This window comes from Lissotriton helveticus, chromosome 4_1, assembly GCF_964261635.1.
Source record: "Lissotriton helveticus chromosome 4_1, aLisHel1.1, whole genome shotgun sequence".
Taxonomy (NCBI): Eukaryota; Metazoa; Chordata; class Amphibia; order Caudata; family Salamandridae; genus Lissotriton; species Lissotriton helveticus.
This window is the reverse complement of record NC_136063.1, coordinates 1454188115-1454205923: the sequence shown is the minus strand read 5'-3', so window position 1 is coordinate 1454205923 and position 17809 is coordinate 1454188115. Positions and strand designations below refer to the sequence as shown.

General features: G+C 47.8%; 1 protein-coding gene across 4 annotated transcripts in view; it reads right to left on the bottom strand.

Annotated features, from left to right (window-relative positions):
- The window catches only part of RIPK1 (receptor interacting serine/threonine kinase 1), a 225027-nt gene that overhangs the window by 180853 nt on the left and 26365 nt on the right, over positions 1-17809 (bottom strand). For 2 of the 4 annotated variants that reach the window (XM_078688034.1, XM_078688032.1), the window contains exon 2: positions 15554-15676. The exons of the other annotated variants lie outside the window; for them this stretch is intronic. The gene's annotated coding sequence lies outside the window, so the exon portion shown is untranslated. The remainder of the gene's footprint in view (positions 1-15553; positions 15677-17809) is intronic. 4 annotated transcript variants of the gene reach the window in all.

The following is a 17809-nucleotide window of genomic DNA, read 5'->3' as shown; positions in this document are numbered from 1 at the left end:
GAGGCCCCTCCACGGCCTGGACTTCTTCTATTTGAGTGCGGCCCAAGTGGACCATGACCCGCGGCAGGGGGAATAAGCCGGACCCCACACCCACGACGACCAGAGGGGCGTCAGTAGCCTCTATGTGGGGTAAGGCGGGCTCACCATCGCCCTCCGGAGGGCCCTCATCATCGTCAGGGGGGAAGCCCCCACCGTCAACCGACTCTCCACCGGTGACGCAGGCCTTCATGACCTCCTTTATGGCTGATCTGAAGACTGAGATTGGGTCCCTCAGGACGGAGGTCCACACCTGCGTCACAGAAATGCGCAAGGAAGTCACCGACCTTGGCGACCGCGTCGACGGCCTGGAAAGAACGGTCGACTCCCGCACTGAGGACCTAGAGCAAATCTGGCAGAGAGTGGCGACCCTCGAGGAACAGCATATCCAGCTCCAGATCAAACAGGAAGACTTGGAAAACAGGGGACGCCGCAACAACCTCCGCATACGGGGTGTGCCACTCGGAGAAGAGGGGACTAATACCATGGCCTATGTGGCCCTACTCTTGCAAGCGGTGTGGGGCGAAGAGGAAGCCCCCCCGCCACGCCTAGACCGCGCACACCGTGTCTTCGGAGCGGGAGGAAAGGCGGGTCTCCTGCCCGACATCGTCACCAGGCTCCACTACTTCACCGAGAAGGAGGCCATCTTGAAGGCGGCTAGGGATAACCCGGACCTGCGGTACGAAGGCCACAAGATCCAGATCTTCCAGGACCTGGCCCCCACCACACTCCACAGAAGGCGAGTCTTCCGCCCGATCACAGAGAAGCTCCGGACCCTCAACATCTCTTACCAGTGGGGACATCCCTTTGCACTCATCTTCAGGTGGGAGGGCAAGCGCAGGTCACTCAGGTCCTACCGAGAGGCGGCGCGACTGCTAGACATGCCGGAGTCACCAGATCACAGTCCGACACGTCCTCCCTACTCGGAGAAGGCCCCTCCACGCTCTGAATGGTCCACTGTGCGCAGACGTCGGCGGTCCCCTCCGGTGGACGCGCTCTCTACCTCGCAGACCAAGCAGGACATCATTGCCCACATCCGCTCCCTCGAGGGCGACCGCGAGGGGCGGGCCTCCCAGCCCACCGCTTCTGGATCTGAGGGTGGGGATCGCCCCTCGACTCCAGATGACCACTGAACGTTGCCACTGTGACTCCAGCTACCCTGTACACACGCTCGCCCACTAGGCACTTCAGCGTGTCTTCCTGCTCCATGGTGGCCTACTCCCATTGTTAGTGGAAAGGACGACGCCCTTTGCCTCCTTCAGGTCACGGACTTCACCGCGGAGCCCCAGCGCCCCACTGGCGCCTGAACGGACCATGTGGCCCCGCAGCCTGACACACCCCCGGACTACCTCTAGGCAGCGGGGTGGATGGGCTCTGAGACGATTTGATTCTACTTCACTTGCCCGGATCTCCGCTCCCTCCCTTTGTCCTATAGGAAGTGACATTCCTGGCTTCATCCAAACCCTCGGGTAGAGGATGTCCGGTACCTGGGACACTGTATACTGGCCCTGTTGGCCTGTTTTGGTTCAATCTCTTCTTTGCGCCTTTTTTCTCTTTTCTTACCTTCCTCTTCCTACTTCGCTCTTATACTGCCCTTTCCTCTCACGTTCTCCTCGCGCCTGCGGTGGGGTGGAGGGGTGGGTTCTGCGGGGGCTGACGCGCTGGAGGCGAGAAGTGGCTGCCGCTGTATTGTCTGCGGGAGGGTCTGCTACACTGGGTTCTGCGCGACTCCACTCCCCCTTAGTGCTATGACGGCGAACATCCCTACACCCTTGAAGGTCCTCTCCCTCAACGTCAAAGGGCTCAACTCCCCCAACAAGCGGCAGCAGGTATGGCGCTACCTCCTACACCACGCCCCTGACATTATCCTCCTCCAGGAGACGCACCTTCTCAGGGGAGACACCAAACGCATGGCCCACCCTAGATACCCTACACAGTTCTGGGCATCCTCTGACACCAAGACAGCGGGGGTGGCAATCCTCTGCAGGGCTGGCATTAGGCGGGGATCCGTGAAACCTTTCAAAAGTGCTGATGGGCGCTTCCTCCGAGCCACGATACAGATGGGCCGTGTGCAGTTCACTCTTGGATGTGTATATGCTCCCAACCAGTCGCAGGACAAATACCTCCAGACTCTCCTGCGGGAACAGTTCCCATCGGGCGACAATAATGTGATCCTGGGCGGCGACTTCAATCTTGTTTGGGACCCCGAGCTAGATCGGGCGGGAGCCCCCTTTAATGGAGCGGGAGCAATGTCTTCTACTCTTAGAACACAGCTTCGGGACCTGGGGCTTGTGGATGTGTGGCGCTACCACAACCCGGGAGCCCGGGACTACTCCTTCTACTCGCATTCCCATAGGACGTACTCCCGAATCGACTACCTTTTCACCTCCCTTGAGGTGGCCCGAGACTCTTTAGCTGCAGCTATCTCCGACATCTCCCTGTCGGACCACGCTCACGTGGCGCTCTTGCTACAGGACCCCCTGGCCCACGCCACTCGTGAACGCCGATGGACGCTCCCTCCGAGGATCCTTCGGGACCCGGACGACGTCGCCAGCATCCGTGACGCCATAGACTCGTATTTCGCCGTTAACGACACCCCTGATCTGCCGTTTCACACGGTCTGGGACGCCTTCAAGGCCACCATTCGGGGCCACATCACCTCCCTGGCGGCGGCACGGAGGAAGGAAGCGTCCAAGTTGGAAACCGACCTGGCTAGCGAGATCAAACTTGCGGAGGCCCGGGACCGGGCCTCCCCCTCGCGGGCGTCAAAGAGAACTCTCGCTAACCTACGGGGGCAACTCCGCACCCTGCGTACCAACAAGGCGGAGCACTCCCTGCTAGCGCTCAAGCAACGGTATTACGAGGGAGGGGACAAGGTTGGCCGACTACTGGCCGGCAGGCTGCGGGCACGTACCGCTAGGGCCCACATCGCCAATGTCAAGCAGCAGGACGGCACTTGCGCCACAACTGAGAAGACCAAGCAGGCCGCCTTTGTTGCTTACTACTCCTCCCTATATGCCGAGGAGCCCACCTCTCCGGAGGCCCGGGAGGCCGTCCTCGCAGACTACGGGGGGTCTACCCTGTCCCCGGCATGTGCGGCCTCGCTGGAGAGCCCCTTACAGGAGGAGGAAATAACGGAGGCTGTTAAAGATCTCCCCGTGGGGAAAACTCCGGGGCCGGACGGCCTGCCGTTGGCCTTCTATCGCCTGTTCTTGACCCAGCTCCGCCCGCATCTGTTGCGACTATACAGCTCCTTTTCTGACACCGTCGGCCCCTCCCCCGACATGGGCCTGGCGGAAATAGCCCTGATCCCCAAGCCTGGGAAGGACCCGGACCTGTGTGCCTCCTACCGCCCCATCGCCCTCCTTAACACTGATCTCAAGATTTACACCAAGGTTTTGGCCAAACGCCTTGACCCACACATGCCGGGCCTGGTGAATCCGGACCAGGTGGGATTTATTCGGGACCGCCAGGGAGCCGAAAATCCCGGCTTGCCTCCTCTCGCTGGACGCAGAAAAAGCCTTCGACCGGATCGATTGGATCTTCCTGCGGGCGGTCCTCAAGAAACTAGGTCTTGGCCCTATCATGATATCCAGGTGCATGGCCCCCTACCTAGGACCGCAAGCCCGAATTCGGGTCAATGGCCAATTGACATCGCCGCTTTCGGTCCACAGGGGCACGAGGCAGGGATGCCCGCTGTCGCCGCTCCTGTTCGCCCTTGCGGTTGAGCCGCTGGCGGAGCTGATTAGGCGTACCCCTGACATTCATGGTATCTCCCACGGAGGGCGCACTAATAAGGTGGCGCTCTTCGCTGATGACCTGATTCTTACTCTTACGAACCCTCGGGTCTCCTTCCCAGCGGTGCAGAAAGCCCTTTCCCTGTTTGAGCAGGCGTCCGGCCTTAAAATCAACCACACCAAGTCTTGGGCGCTTAATCTCACCATCCCCGACGAGGAGATCTCTTTTCTGCAGGGGGTCACGCCCTATCGCTGGGCGGACAGCCATATTCAATACCTGGGCCTGGACCTCACGCCCCATCTTGACTCGTGGTCCTCGAGGAATTGGGCCTCTTGCCGCAAGGAAGTTCTGGCTGACCTGCGAAAATGGAAACCCTTGATGATTTCCTGGCTGGGGCGGCTCAACGCGGTCAAGATGTCCATCCTCCCCCGCATTCTGTATGTTTTCCAGTGCCTCCCCACCCCGATCCCGATTCACTGCATCAGAAACCTCCAACGCGACCTCACGTCCTTCATATGGGGGGGCAAAAGACCCCGGTTCTCGCAGAAAGTCCTGATGGAACCGAGAGACAGAGGCGGCCTTGCCTGCCCGAATCTCCTCCACTACTATTGGGCGGCACACCTCCGGTTCGTGATCGAATGGGGTGCACGCGAAAGCGACAAACACTGGTTCCACATGGACCGATCGGTCACGGGGCGCACCATATGGGACCTGCCTTGGTTACCGCGGGTGGCACGTTCCAGAAGTGCATATCTTGCGGTCCCCACGAGGACGGTTCTTGAAGTATGGGACAGGGTGGCAGTGGCCAAGGGCCTCACCACGTTTCCCTCTCCACACACTCCCATTGCAGGTAACCCGCACTTCCCCCCAGCTGCCCGGACCCGAGCTTTTGAGAGCTGGACGCAAGGCGACTGCAGAGTTGCAGGAGACCTTTTTCTTGGCGGGTCGCCTAAAACATGGCTAGACTGCAAGGAGGAATTCAGGCTCCCTCTCACCGCTCACTTACAATACGCGCAGCTGCGCCACTGGACCTCGGGAGACGACATGTACCAGGCTGCTACTAGGGCATATACCCCCTTTGAGAAATTGGCACGATCCCTCGGGGGACTGAAACGGCTCATCTCCCAGATCTACAACATCTTGCAGCACCCCACCGCCCCACCTGTGCACCCCTATCAGAAGCAGTGGCAGTCGGCGACAGGTACTGACATCACACCCTCTCAATGGACTCGGCTCTGGAACGACATCCCCAAAACCTACCGCAGCATCCCGCAAAGAGAAAATGCGTACAAGATGCTGACGCAATGGTACTACACCCCCCTGCGACTCAGCAAAATGTTCCCCACTTCCTCGCCGCTGTGCTGGAGGTGTGGCACTGCGACTGGTGACTTCGTACACATCTGGTGGTCCTGCCCTACCCTAGCTGTCTTTTGGAAGGAGGTCCTCAGTCACATTAAGAAGGTGTTGGGTTTCCCCCTCCCTGAAGAGGTTTGCACACTCCTACTGGGCGTTCGACCCCCCACACTTAGAGCCCTCACGCGCAGCGACTGGATCCTCACCCTTCACATGTTAGGTGCTGCCAAACAGCTCATTGCCCTGTACTGGAAGCGAGCAGAGGCGCCGCCGATAGCATCCTGGTTCGTGCGCCTCTGGCAGGTCCTGACTATGGAACTACTCACGGCGCGGATACAATCCAGGGGGGTGCGCTTCAAGGCAGTGTGGGAACCCCTAGTGCGTCACCTGTGCTCCATCAGCTATGCCCGCCACATGCCTCCCAGGCTTCGTGCTTTACAATTGTTCGAGGACGCCCTCATTCCTGCTGACCCAAGTAGACTATGCTCTTAACCGCTTCCCCCAGTGCCGCTTTGTGTTTCACATTTCCTGTTTGTGGCCACGGGTACACCCCCCTGACTCCTCTTCACCTTGACACTGCTAGCTCCTTTTCCGACTTTTCTTCCTTCCTACTTGCCACTCTGGCTTCCACCCCTCTTTGGGGCAGTTAGGTCCCTGTTGGGCCTTTTGAAAATGTGACGCCATTGCTTTTCCTCACATACGCGCCTACCCCACACAACGACGCATTGCCAGTTTATGGCCACCTCTTGCTCTGCTCTCCCCTAAGCCACGCGGCCGGCCCCCCCTCCGGGGGTTGTAGGCAGGGCGCTGTGTTAATGACTCCACCTCCCCTGTCTAGTTTTACCTACTGGCTTTTCTATGCGCGGCCGGCTCCAGTAAGGGGTTGTAGGCTTATCGCTGTGTTCACAATAAAAACAGATTTGAACAAAAAACACCAGGGGACAGCACAGCTCTATGTACCTGTTATAATTATTTTTTTCAACGTAAATAATTTCGATATACCTAATGACCTGTTATTCATTCTCTTGTTTGGTATTCCCTGCTTTGTAAAGCGCTCTGATATCTGCAAAGATCTTGTTCGCGCTATATAAAACTTTCAAAATAAATAAATAAATAAATAAACATTGAAAAGGAAAACAACTTGAGCTGAAATCTTTCGAGCAAAAGCGTACAAATAGTTGAAATTGAAAGCAGTGTGTTCTACTTGTGAAAAACAGTGCTCGTTTTCAAAAGTGTCATGTGTATTACTTTCTATATATTTTTAATTTGCATTACATTATTTAAGTACATTTATTCTTTAAAACGTAAAAACCTTCATATGTTTACCAAACATTGAAAGACGTGTAGCACCTGTAGTCCATTGCTAAAAGTTAAGTGAATGTTATATTTTCAAATAGGAAGGTAAACAGTAACACAATAACGATTTTACAACTTAGAGGAATTTTAAAATGTTGGGAGATGTATTAAACCCTTCTCTCACTAGGCCTCCAAATACCAAGGGGTGTATGCATGAAGTAGTGCATTAGGCAAGAACGGTGCTACTGTAGTACAGCTATGCAAGAGATTGAATAGAGCTACAAAAACAGGTGGCTTGTAGTAAGTATGGCGCAAGAGGCTAAATTATGGCAGTCACAAAAAGTTACGTTTCGTAGCTTAGTCGAACCATCCATAAAAAGTCCAAGTGTTTTCTTTTTCGGCGAGGAAGAATAACAAACTATCGCCATTGCGAAAAGGCAGCTGCTTGTTTATATTAGCATCGCACTTTCACTTTAACAATAGCTGCTGCCCCACACAGCACTCCCCGCGGGGTGGGGCGGCAGCTATTGTTAAAGTGAAAGCGCGATGCAAAAATAATCACGTGGCCGCCAATGCTGGCTGAAAAAATTGTGCTTACGCTGCACGTAAAAGATTCAGTCGTTATGGGTGGTCACAAAAGGAGACAGGGCAGTAACAAGGAGTGACTAAGAAGCCTCATATTGAATCGGAAGCCAGCATTTACCAAGGACAATGACACCAGCCAATGAAAAATATGGACAGAGCCTTACAGGGCACTTCTACAGCATACCCTACTACAGCATGCCTCGCAAAGCATACGCTGCAATGCTAGGCTCGACCTAAAAAGGGAGGTTTGGGCCAGGCAAGAGGCTTATTTTGCCAGGTCAAACTGGCAGCTTGATCCTGCACACACAGGCTGCAATGGAAGGATGAGACATGTTTAAATGGCTACTTAAGTGGGTGGCACAGTCAGTGCTGCCGGCCCACTAGTAGCATACAATTTACAGGCCCTAGGCACAAGTAGTACCACACTACTAGGGACTTACAAGTAAATTAAATAGGCAATTGGGTGTAAGCCAAATCTACCATGTTTTAACCCCTTCCGCGCTAATGACAAAGCCAGCTCGTCATGGACGTTACTTGCACTACGCGGATGACGAGCTGGCTTTGTCACAAACCGGCCGTTTTTCAAAAATCAGCGCACAGCGGGAAAACGCAGTAGCGGTTAAGGAGAGAGCACAAGCACTTTGGCACTGGTTAGAAGTGGTAATGTGTGCAGAGTCCTAAATCCAGCAAAAGCTAGGTCAGAAAAACAGGAGGTTTAAAGGCAAAACGTTAGCAGAGAACCACGCCAAGGAAGCCTGTTCTAACACTCATCTTAAAACAGTTTTAAATCCCCTCACAATCCCACAAAATAGGATTTGGAAAGAGAACTTATTAGGTTTTGTCATGCTCTAGGTGGTGCGCCTACTTTTTTAAATCATATTTTATCATAGAGTACTATATCATTATATATTATTATGTTATGAAGTGTGTGTTTTCATCATTTCTGACCAGAAGGTGGGAGAGAAGCTTCCTAGCAGTTTAAACCTATTCTATAGGATGACTCACCAAAAAGTAACATGATGTTTGCATGATTTAACTTATTTATTGAACATCTTCATCAACATTTTCATGGTCACCCAAGGTGTTTTCTGAAATGCATTATTACTGAGTTTTTTCAAGCACTGCAGTGATTTGAATGTCTTTATGCCCTTACTTTTCTGCCTTCATGCAGATACAACAACAATTATTCCAGAGACTGGAATTTGTGGTCTCTCTTTTTCCTTAAAAACAACTCCTTTCTCGTCATTTGTTTCTTTTGGCCATCCATGCCATTTTTAGGTCTGGCGTTTTGATTTTGCTAAAAGTATATGATTAATATTACATAAGCTGACTTTCTCTCACTTCATAAATTGGTCTGGTCTTGTGTTACCCACATTCTGCTTCCGCTCACTACAGCATACAGCACGTGGTAATGAGTCAGCCAACTTCAATCACCAGCTAATTTTACTATGAGTGACTGCACTTAGCCCTTTCACAAATACCACATCCACACACAAGATAGTTCCCTTCAGGGCCAGTGTTTTCGTTTTTACTTTATTATCACTTTAGCTGTGCCTTTGTTTGTAGTGCCTGATGTGATACAGGACGCTTTGGACCAGATGAGAGAACAAGGCACATTCCAGCTTCATCAGTTCCTGTCTCCTGCCAATGCTGCTGAAAATTCCTTCAGAAGTGACCTTTATCGAGCTCCTGCGTTTTCACACCATAACAGCAGCTCGCATGAACTTTGAATATAAGCCTGTGAGGATGCTCTACCTTTGAAACCCAAACTATTTGTCATTCCTTCCTTTGCCTCCTTCTTTCCTTCTTTCTTTCTCTGCGTACTTCTTTCTTTGCTCCATTCTATACTTTCTTCTTTCCCTCCTTCATTCTTTCCTTCTTCACTCCCTCTTTTCCTTCTCCACCACTGCTGTCCTCTTCTTTATTTCCTCCTCTTTTTCTTCTTTCCCTCCTTCTTGCCTCTTTTCCTTCTCTCCTCCTTTCTTCTTTCTCTCTCCTATCTCTTTCATTCCTCCCTTTTTCTCTCTCTCTTCTTTACCAAAAAGGAGAAGGTGGCAGCCAATGCCAGACTGATTGATTTGTTAAAGTCTGTGTTAGGCAAGACTTATTGATGTCACTAAAAATATATTTACCGAATAGTTACCTCTGGGGGGTTTAAACCAGACTTTTTCTATTAGTCTGTGTTTTTTTCATTTACATTTTGTCCTCCACCGACTCTAGCAAGCATCAAGGGGCGATATTACAGCCCACTTCAGCTACTGGCTGACTTAAGTTTGAGTTACTGCTTGCTGCCATTTCGTAGGGAGCAAATGTACACACAAAGTAGTTCCCTTCGGTACCAGGGCGTACTACTGCAATGTATGCCTTTTTGAGAGCAAAACAAACATTTTGCCTTTAGCCAATGTTTTTGTTTAGATTGATGAGGACCCGCAGCTTCACATACAATAAAGGTGTGCAAAAACCAAGACAAAATAAAATAAGAAATGCCAAAAGGCTGACGGCCAATGCCAGACCTATTGGGTTTGCCAATGCTTGTTAGAATAGTGATTGCAAGTTCTACATTTTAATCAATCCTACTGTACACTCGCTTCAATTGACTCTCTGGCAGATTACTAGTTGCATGAATGATCACTAACTTAAGCCCAATTCATACAAGACAAATACATGTTTTACTGTCTATCATCTTTTGACTTGTCGCTTTCCTACCTCTTTCCCCTCCAACCTTCCTTCTTCATGTTCTAACATTTTGGCCTGTAGCTTTGGAACTGTTTTAAAAAAAATATTTTTCTTCCTTAAATGGTCCAAATATAGTTCGTTTTTCATGTATGCAGGTACCAACTTCGCAACATGTGGTAAAATGACTTTTTCCCACATTCCATATTACCAGAGCTGCCTCGCTAGCCATTTACTTGTATTATTTTAACTCTTGTTTGCCTTCTTAGTATTTGTGTGTGCACCCTAGCCACCCACCAATCTTTCCATGACTCTACTTTTCTTTGCCTCTATTCATCCTTTTATTATTGCTATTGCCATATTCTTCTTTTTATTTACAAGGTACCTTTATTCTACTATCTCCAAGTCTGAGTTCTTTTTATCAACTTTGAACTCATTTCTGGCCTTGCTCCCCACGTTATTACTGTTCAGTTCCCTACCAAGCTTTCTGGAATTAAAATCTGGCTATATGTCAGAAACTGTCAAAACTAAAATGTAAAAAGGCAAAAGGCCAGAGGTCTACGGAAACACTTTCAAATAAGGATCTCAAGAAAACAAAATACCAGGAACCGAAACCACTCTTGCGAAATTGATGAACTTGTTTTTTTGTTAAGCATACGTTCACAAGCTAGCTTTCAGAGGAAGTTGATTAGTTTTGTGGGCCTCTCCTGGGCCCTGATCTGAGGTATCCATTAATGCTTACTTACAGGCCGTTGAGAAATCTACTTCTTGAGGTCTCACCAAGCTAAACCTCACAGGGACTTCTCTTCATAACAAGCCACAAAAACAGACTGTCGACCTGTGTATTGTCATTCAAATGTTTCTCCTTTAACCTATATCACTATATGTATGCACATACAAAGAGATGGATGGCAGGTAAGGGCTAATACACCAACCTACATCCATTTTCGATAACACCATAGGAGTTATTAGTACGCTCCAGATAACTAGTATTCAAACAACAAATTGGCCACAAGAAAAGACAGTAAGTAGATTTTGCTCTGGAAGTTGCTAAAAACTCCTATAACTTAAAACAAAGCAATCCGGTTTTCTTTCTGTTTGAAAAATGCATTACATTTTTGCGTAATGACCAATTAACTTCTATCAGTTCAAAAACATACTTTTTCAAATACCTCTCACAACAATCTAAACATAACAGATCTGTCCGAAATATAATAAAATCCAGAGACTGAATAGTCTGAAAATTGTACACATTTTTGAAGAGTGAAGCAACAAACACGTTTCAAATACTCATTCCAAAGAAAGCTTTTTTCAAAATACAGGGTTACTGTGATATTACAATTTGATCCCAGTGTATAAAGGATCCCTTTTGGAATTTTGCAGAGTGGGAGCCCATCGTAAAAGGGTGGGCCTCATGGACTACCATTCCTTGCCTCAATTAGGGATGAGAGTATCACTAGCTGTTTGATTGCAGAGTCTCAGCTGACTCCATCAATGCAGGGCTCGAAAAATCCAAAAAATGGTCCTAGTCCTGCAGGACTAGTACCTTAAAAAATGTCCTCGACCTAACTGCAACTTTAAAGGTACGATCCCAGTGGTGGATCTTCCACCCTGCTAGGGGTCAAGTCCTAGGTATGCCCTCTCTAAATATGTTGCATTTTTTCTGCTCTGAACCTCCATGCCAGGTATGGTAGACCCAGGCAGGGAAAATGATCAATGCTCCAGGTCAATGTAGTCTTTTGAATTTCAGATCAAAACCCCTACTCTGCAGCTTTGTTTCTGAAATACATCAAATGGAGACCGCCTAAATACATAAAATGGAGGACAACTGGTTTTCTAGCACTAGTATTGGGGAGAGGATGAGGCCTTACGGCTAGAGCGGTCGACCTCGACGCTGGGGAACCAGGTTTGAGTCTCAGCAGGGACGCTCAACATCCTGTGATTCTGGGGAAATCACTTAATATTCCCGTGCCTAGCAAAAAAAAAAATGTATGTGTCCGTCTGTAACGTAACTGGTGCTCATGCAAAGATCTCTGATACATTTGGGTTTAGTTCGCCCTATATAAAACTCTGGAAAAAAAAAAAGTTCACAATATTTGGGGAATTGTCAGTTTCAGGAGCCTTGATGCGCTTTACTGAAATAGGGTAAAGCAAATAATTATTATGGGAATGTCAGTGCACATGCATGGAGTAGATTCACATGCACACTAGTGTCTGTGGGTCATTAATAGATGCGAAACTTCAGACAGAACACTGCCATTTTTCCTTGGACCCCAGTGAAAATGTCAAAGAAACATTAAAACATAGGTTAAATGTACAGTGTGCGCTGGAAAACTTCATATTAATCGATCAATTATTATTAAGTGTTGTAGAGTAGAAAATGAGATACGAAAGGAATACAAGAAATATTATCAAACTCTGAGAAAGGCCGGACATTTATACAAATTCACCTCTATGAGAGATGCGCTTTAAGGATGGCATGAATACTAATGGTTATTATTGTCGTCTCAGCGCTATAATTATCCAGCAGATAAAACCTTATGTTACAGCATGTGGCAAGCAAAAATGGGGACAGAAGATATAAGAAGAAAGGGTAGATGAGAAAGAATTGGCTAGCTCACCTCACTCTTGACAATGGGGACCTATGTACAAGCATCCAGTTCCGTTTACTCTGTGCTTTATGGGGGTGGGGGGCACTTTGATCACAATGATTATGCTATATATTTAAGGTTTAATTCTAGAATCTGGTGCCTTGTGGCCATTTTGACCACAGCCAAGGCAAACTACAAAAATGTAGACAATCTAATAGCACTACACTGACAATAACTGAAGGAAATAATTTAGTCCCCTTAAAATAAAAAATGAAACATCCACACTATAGACTGCACAAATAATGCTTTGCAGAGACAAACAGCTAAAGTGTCATTGCTCTCTGTATGCTTTTTTGAGTTATTGCCTGTCCTATAGCCAAGGTATACTGGAATCAGACTGATTATGTATTGGGCGGAGGGTGGCGAACTATAATTTCTACGTGTATGCAAATGTTCCAACATGCTCTATAGAAAATGTCAATGTTCCATGCACACTTTTAGCAGCACCTCCACCCAGGCCATCTAGCCCAAGTGTAAAAGAGCTTGGAAGTTTGGGAACTGCACAGCTAATGTATGTGAAAAACCAACAAACCTCTGTAGTTGTAAGAGACATGTTAATCTTGATTTAGTTCCATTTCCTTTCCCACACTTGCAGCACGACCTAAGAACGGTGTGAGTACCTTTCTCCATCATTTACCTACTCTCTCTGACAGATATCAGAAATCTCGAGATGCCCTGCTAGAGTTCAATATGTGCTGGAGAGCCCCTCCACGTTGTGTTTTTAACACTGCCACAGCACCTTCTGGAAGTTTTCACTTGGGAAAATTCAGGAATGCATCCAATCCAACACAGATGGATTTGCCCTCATAACATTTTTTTTTAAATCTCATAGCCACTAATTTCCTTTCTTATTTTAGTTCACGATTTCTTATTCGACACTACGTGTTATATATAAAAGAAAATAAGCTTAACAAAGTGCCTATTTCAAGAGCACGAAATCAACCTCGAAGCCACCCCAAAAGCAGAGATTTCTAAACATTGAAACATACATAAGTGGCACCTGGGGGGTCGGAGGCAAAACTACATCTGTTACGTAACTTTTTTTTAGAACACAAAATAATAGTTGGAGGCAGTTAAATCATTCTTTCTAATTGAGGGCCCAATTAGTTTCATTTAAATGTACTGCTATAGACTGCTTGGGCACTCGGCCGAGCTAACTGAAAGAAATTGCCCAACTGCTCATCTCCATCCAATCATATAAAAGGCTTCAACCCCAGAACTGATAAATGTCTCATAAAAGGTGTCACTCTGTTTGCAAGGCTTAAAACAGCTGAAGATCTGCCCTATTTCGAAAAACCTATGTTGGACAGTAATGACTATTCAGCATAAAACAATGCTGAATCAAAACTGGGATGAACATATCGCAGCCATGTCCCTGCTTTTTGTAAGTGAAGAATACATTTGCAAACCACCAAGAGGGGTTTGTTTGCTAGCTTGAACCAACCAATTCGACCATGGAGGACATTTCTGAGACTCTTATTCGGAGGCTGCCCAGCAGCTCTGGCGCTGCTGCTCCCCGGGGTACCTGCCTAAAGAGGAAGATGGAATTCGACATGCTAGCACTGCAGTGCATTACAATCTTTCCTATTGCTTGCTGAGTGTGAAAGTGGGTGAGAGAACGGTAGCAGAAACTGATCTCCACCTATAGAGTGCCCCAGGGATCTGCCAAGGTCACCGCATAGAACAGCCTTCAGTGTCACATGACCATAAGAAATCGCCTGGTAATATAGGAAACGCCCCGCCAGCTCCAGCACATTTGGCAAAAAATACATAGGTATGAATGCACGGATGCAGCATAACAGTCTGTGACCGAATATATCGCTTAATTGTATTGTACTACAGTCACAATGATTGATTTTTTCCTCAACATGTAAATATATTCATATAAAATTATTATACTGCTGAAAGCCAATCCCGTCAAGTGATTTGCTGCTCATTCGATGCATTTTGTTAATTATTGTCCCTTCTGTAATTTATTTATTCTATTTTCAATCCGTAATGGGCTCTGACACCCCCAGTTCAAATTAAGTACTAGCCAGTATTTCATGGAGCTGACTGCCAAACGTTACTGTCTTAAAAACTAGCAAGTGCATCATAGGACAATTCGGGTGAACCTTAATTTTCCAGAATTACACCCACTGTTGCCTTTGTGCCAAACCTGAGATCCATCTCACAGAACTCATAAATAGAAAACCAGAAACAGCTCTTGTACAAAGTTTTAGAAAAGGACCATATAGACTCCATATGCTCTTGAACATAGAGAAAAAATAATTGCGGACAAAGAATGCTACAAGGTCACTGCTGCCTTCATATCAAAGAAATAGCTGCCACCGCATTATCTGAGGTCACTGAGGACTAATTAAATATATTGGTTAATAAGAAATCCAACTTAGATAGGAATTGCTCCATCTCAAACCCTTCCAAATAGAGTCAGAAATATTAGTCTCATCTGTATATTTCCATTCTTTCAGGAGCAAGTTGCATATTGCGGAGACAAGGTATCTGTGACGGCTTCTTGGTGCTGCTGAAAAAAATCATCCAAAGCTAGGGTGTCCTAACACACCGGAAATTTTATCCTTGACTAAAATGGGAGCCCGATTCACATTTTGTAACTTGTGGTGATAGGCACACAGAGTCTGTGGCCAGAATGAGGCAACCTGAGCTCATTATCAGCCTGTGACTCAAAGGTTAATATATGGTTCCCACCATAAAGGACGCCCAACTCTACAGATAACTTTATCAGGCTGGCAGCTGGGGCAAGTCAGACCATTTTAAGGACCCCATCCTACGTGTGTTAGTGGAGTTCTTTGGTTACGCAGCCATCGGCACTCAACTCCAACTTGAGCACCTCACTTTGGAGAGATAACGGTGCGAATTCAGGCGTTTTAAGGATAAGCCATCCTGGACATAGGCCATTCTTTTATCGGATTAGAAAAACACGAAATTCTAAAATGACAACCCCAAAATCTTCAGTCCATATACAGTAAAAGGTTGTCGGTAGTGCTCAAGTGACTGTTTAATTTGAGCCAGAAGATAATTTATATTAAGCACCATGGTTTTAAGAGGTATATATGTATGGATCAGCTTATCTTTTACCTCACTCACAGGCATGTGAACACTATACATAGAACACTGGAGAGGTTCCTCAACAGGGACTCCACACAGGTTTATTTCTGATACAACCAAAAGGCACAACTTCAAGAAAATGCTGAAAAAGTCACCTGGGTTTCCCCTATAGAAGTGCGGCTTTCCCTAGCCAGGGTCCCACAGGGTCTGGTGCTGTCAGCTCTATACGTGGCAGATGGTCCTTACAGAACTGAACCCTTCTTTAGCCTTTTGTGTCCCTGAGGAGAGAAAAGGAGGTCAAAAAGCTGATCCTTTGAAAGCAGTTCCATCGTCTCGGCGCAAGTAGAGATTAAGACTCCTTCAGGCTACCATCTTCCACAGAACCACCAGGATTCATGTTTTTTTCTGTGTTTTCTTCCACGTAAAGTAATGTCCCGAGGTGTGGTGATGCCACTTTTATCCTATGCACGAGCCACTGATTTCAGAATGTCCTACGCCCAACCTTGAAGAATTGCCAGTAGAAGTCCTCCTTCTCCAAGCACTTCTTTTCCATCTTACAACAAACCTTCCTAGAGGCCTGCAGTCAAATTGACAGAAGTGAGGCTCTCATCTCAGGATCGGAGTGGCAGTGTATGCACTACAACAGTCTTCGGAGCACTAGGACAGCCTGTATTGGCCTTTAGCAGGACAACACTTTGCCCCTACTTGGAATGATAAGTTCTGCAACAGGAGTTAAAGCAGCTAGCCAAATGGATTTAATTCAATCTGGTTTTCAGGCAATACTACGTATGCGTTTTAAAAGTTACTATTCCAATACAGACATGAAAAATTAATTTATCATCATCAAATTAGATTTTTTATAAAAAGTGTAAAGTAGCTTTGACATTTTCCCAATACTTAATTTATTTTTATTTTATAGACACATTATATAGCTCATGAGTATTCACTTGCCTGACATTCACCCAACCCTCCAGTAACTTTAATGAACAGTCCGAAAAATCTTACCATGATGTGAATTTTTTCGAGTATTCATAACATTCTGAGATATTTCTCAGGGGTAAGCCCAAACATTTGCATTAGTAATGCCTTCGTGTGATTGTACAGTATACCTTCTTTCTCTTCAAGGCTTAGGACTAGCTTCCTTTCTTGAACTCATAAACACCTCCACAACACCGTAAACCAGTGCTTCCGCTACCCTATGCATCTCTAAGAACCTCTCAGGAAAAGCAAATCACTCCTCTAGATCATTGTCAACCACAAAGCTACGCACCACATATTTTGGCAAGGGAGGTTGTATAGGTGAGCAAGCTAAGCCTGGCTTGAGACAAATGTCTAGCTCTGGCTTGACCCTTCCCTTGATCATGGGGACTGAGTCTGTAAAAGAGCCAAACTTGCATCCCAGTATCTCAGTAACTGACAATTTCCATCCTTGTTTTAAAAAACAATACAGGGGCCGTGGCCTCCCCGCTGACCCCCACGAAGTATCTAATAGCAACCCCTCACGACAACGCTACACAGGGGGAAACCTAGGGGGGTGGGGGGGGTACCTCTTCAGCACTGGAAACGGTCCGCAGTACACAGTGCAGACGAGTGAAGAATGGGACCCATATTCAGATCTGAAGCTGCAGACGGCGGCTCTTCAGAGCTGGCTGCTGTGGAGACCTGGAGGTGGGGGCTCCTAGCATACATGGTGTCGGAGGAGTGCTGACCCGGGATTCTCGATTGCGCCGGGTGTAGGAGCAGGAGCTGCCTTGGAGGCCGGAGATGCGCCTCTCGCAAATGCCCAGGCCGCAGAGGTGAGGCAGCTGTGCCATCTTGAAAGAGGGACCGAGAATGCCACGAGATAGCGTCTCCGCAGTGTGGGGCCAGAAGAACACCGCCCCTGAGAAGCGGACACAAGGGACCCCGACTCAGCTGGAATCGGGGTGAGGACCTTTTGTAGTTCTCCTGCTGGGTTTCCGCAAGAACTAGCCCTGCTCGCCTATACCCCTGAGTGTGTGGCGGGGGTGAAGGCTGAATTTGCCCAATGGAGCAGAGTATATCGAGACGGCCTTTAGAGGCGCAACACTAAAGAATGATCACGAGGCCGGTGCGCAGAGACTGGGCCTTGGGAAAGCGCTGACCGATCTACCCTCCATGATGTGGGCAGCAGTCCAGGGGGCGAACAATTTGAATTAGCCCTGTCAGCCACTCAACAGACTGATGAGCCCGGAGGAAGCTTATTAACCGGAGCTTGTGCAGCAGTAGTGGAGGCCTGGCGGCTGGTGTGGCCTGAGTCTACGGGGCAACACAAAAGGCTAAAGAGTCTTGGGCTTCACCGCCACCCCTAAAGCCCATAACTTATATGGAATCCCGAGACTGTGTGACGGGACATATCTAGAGGTGATCCTTAGTGACGCTATAAGCCCTCT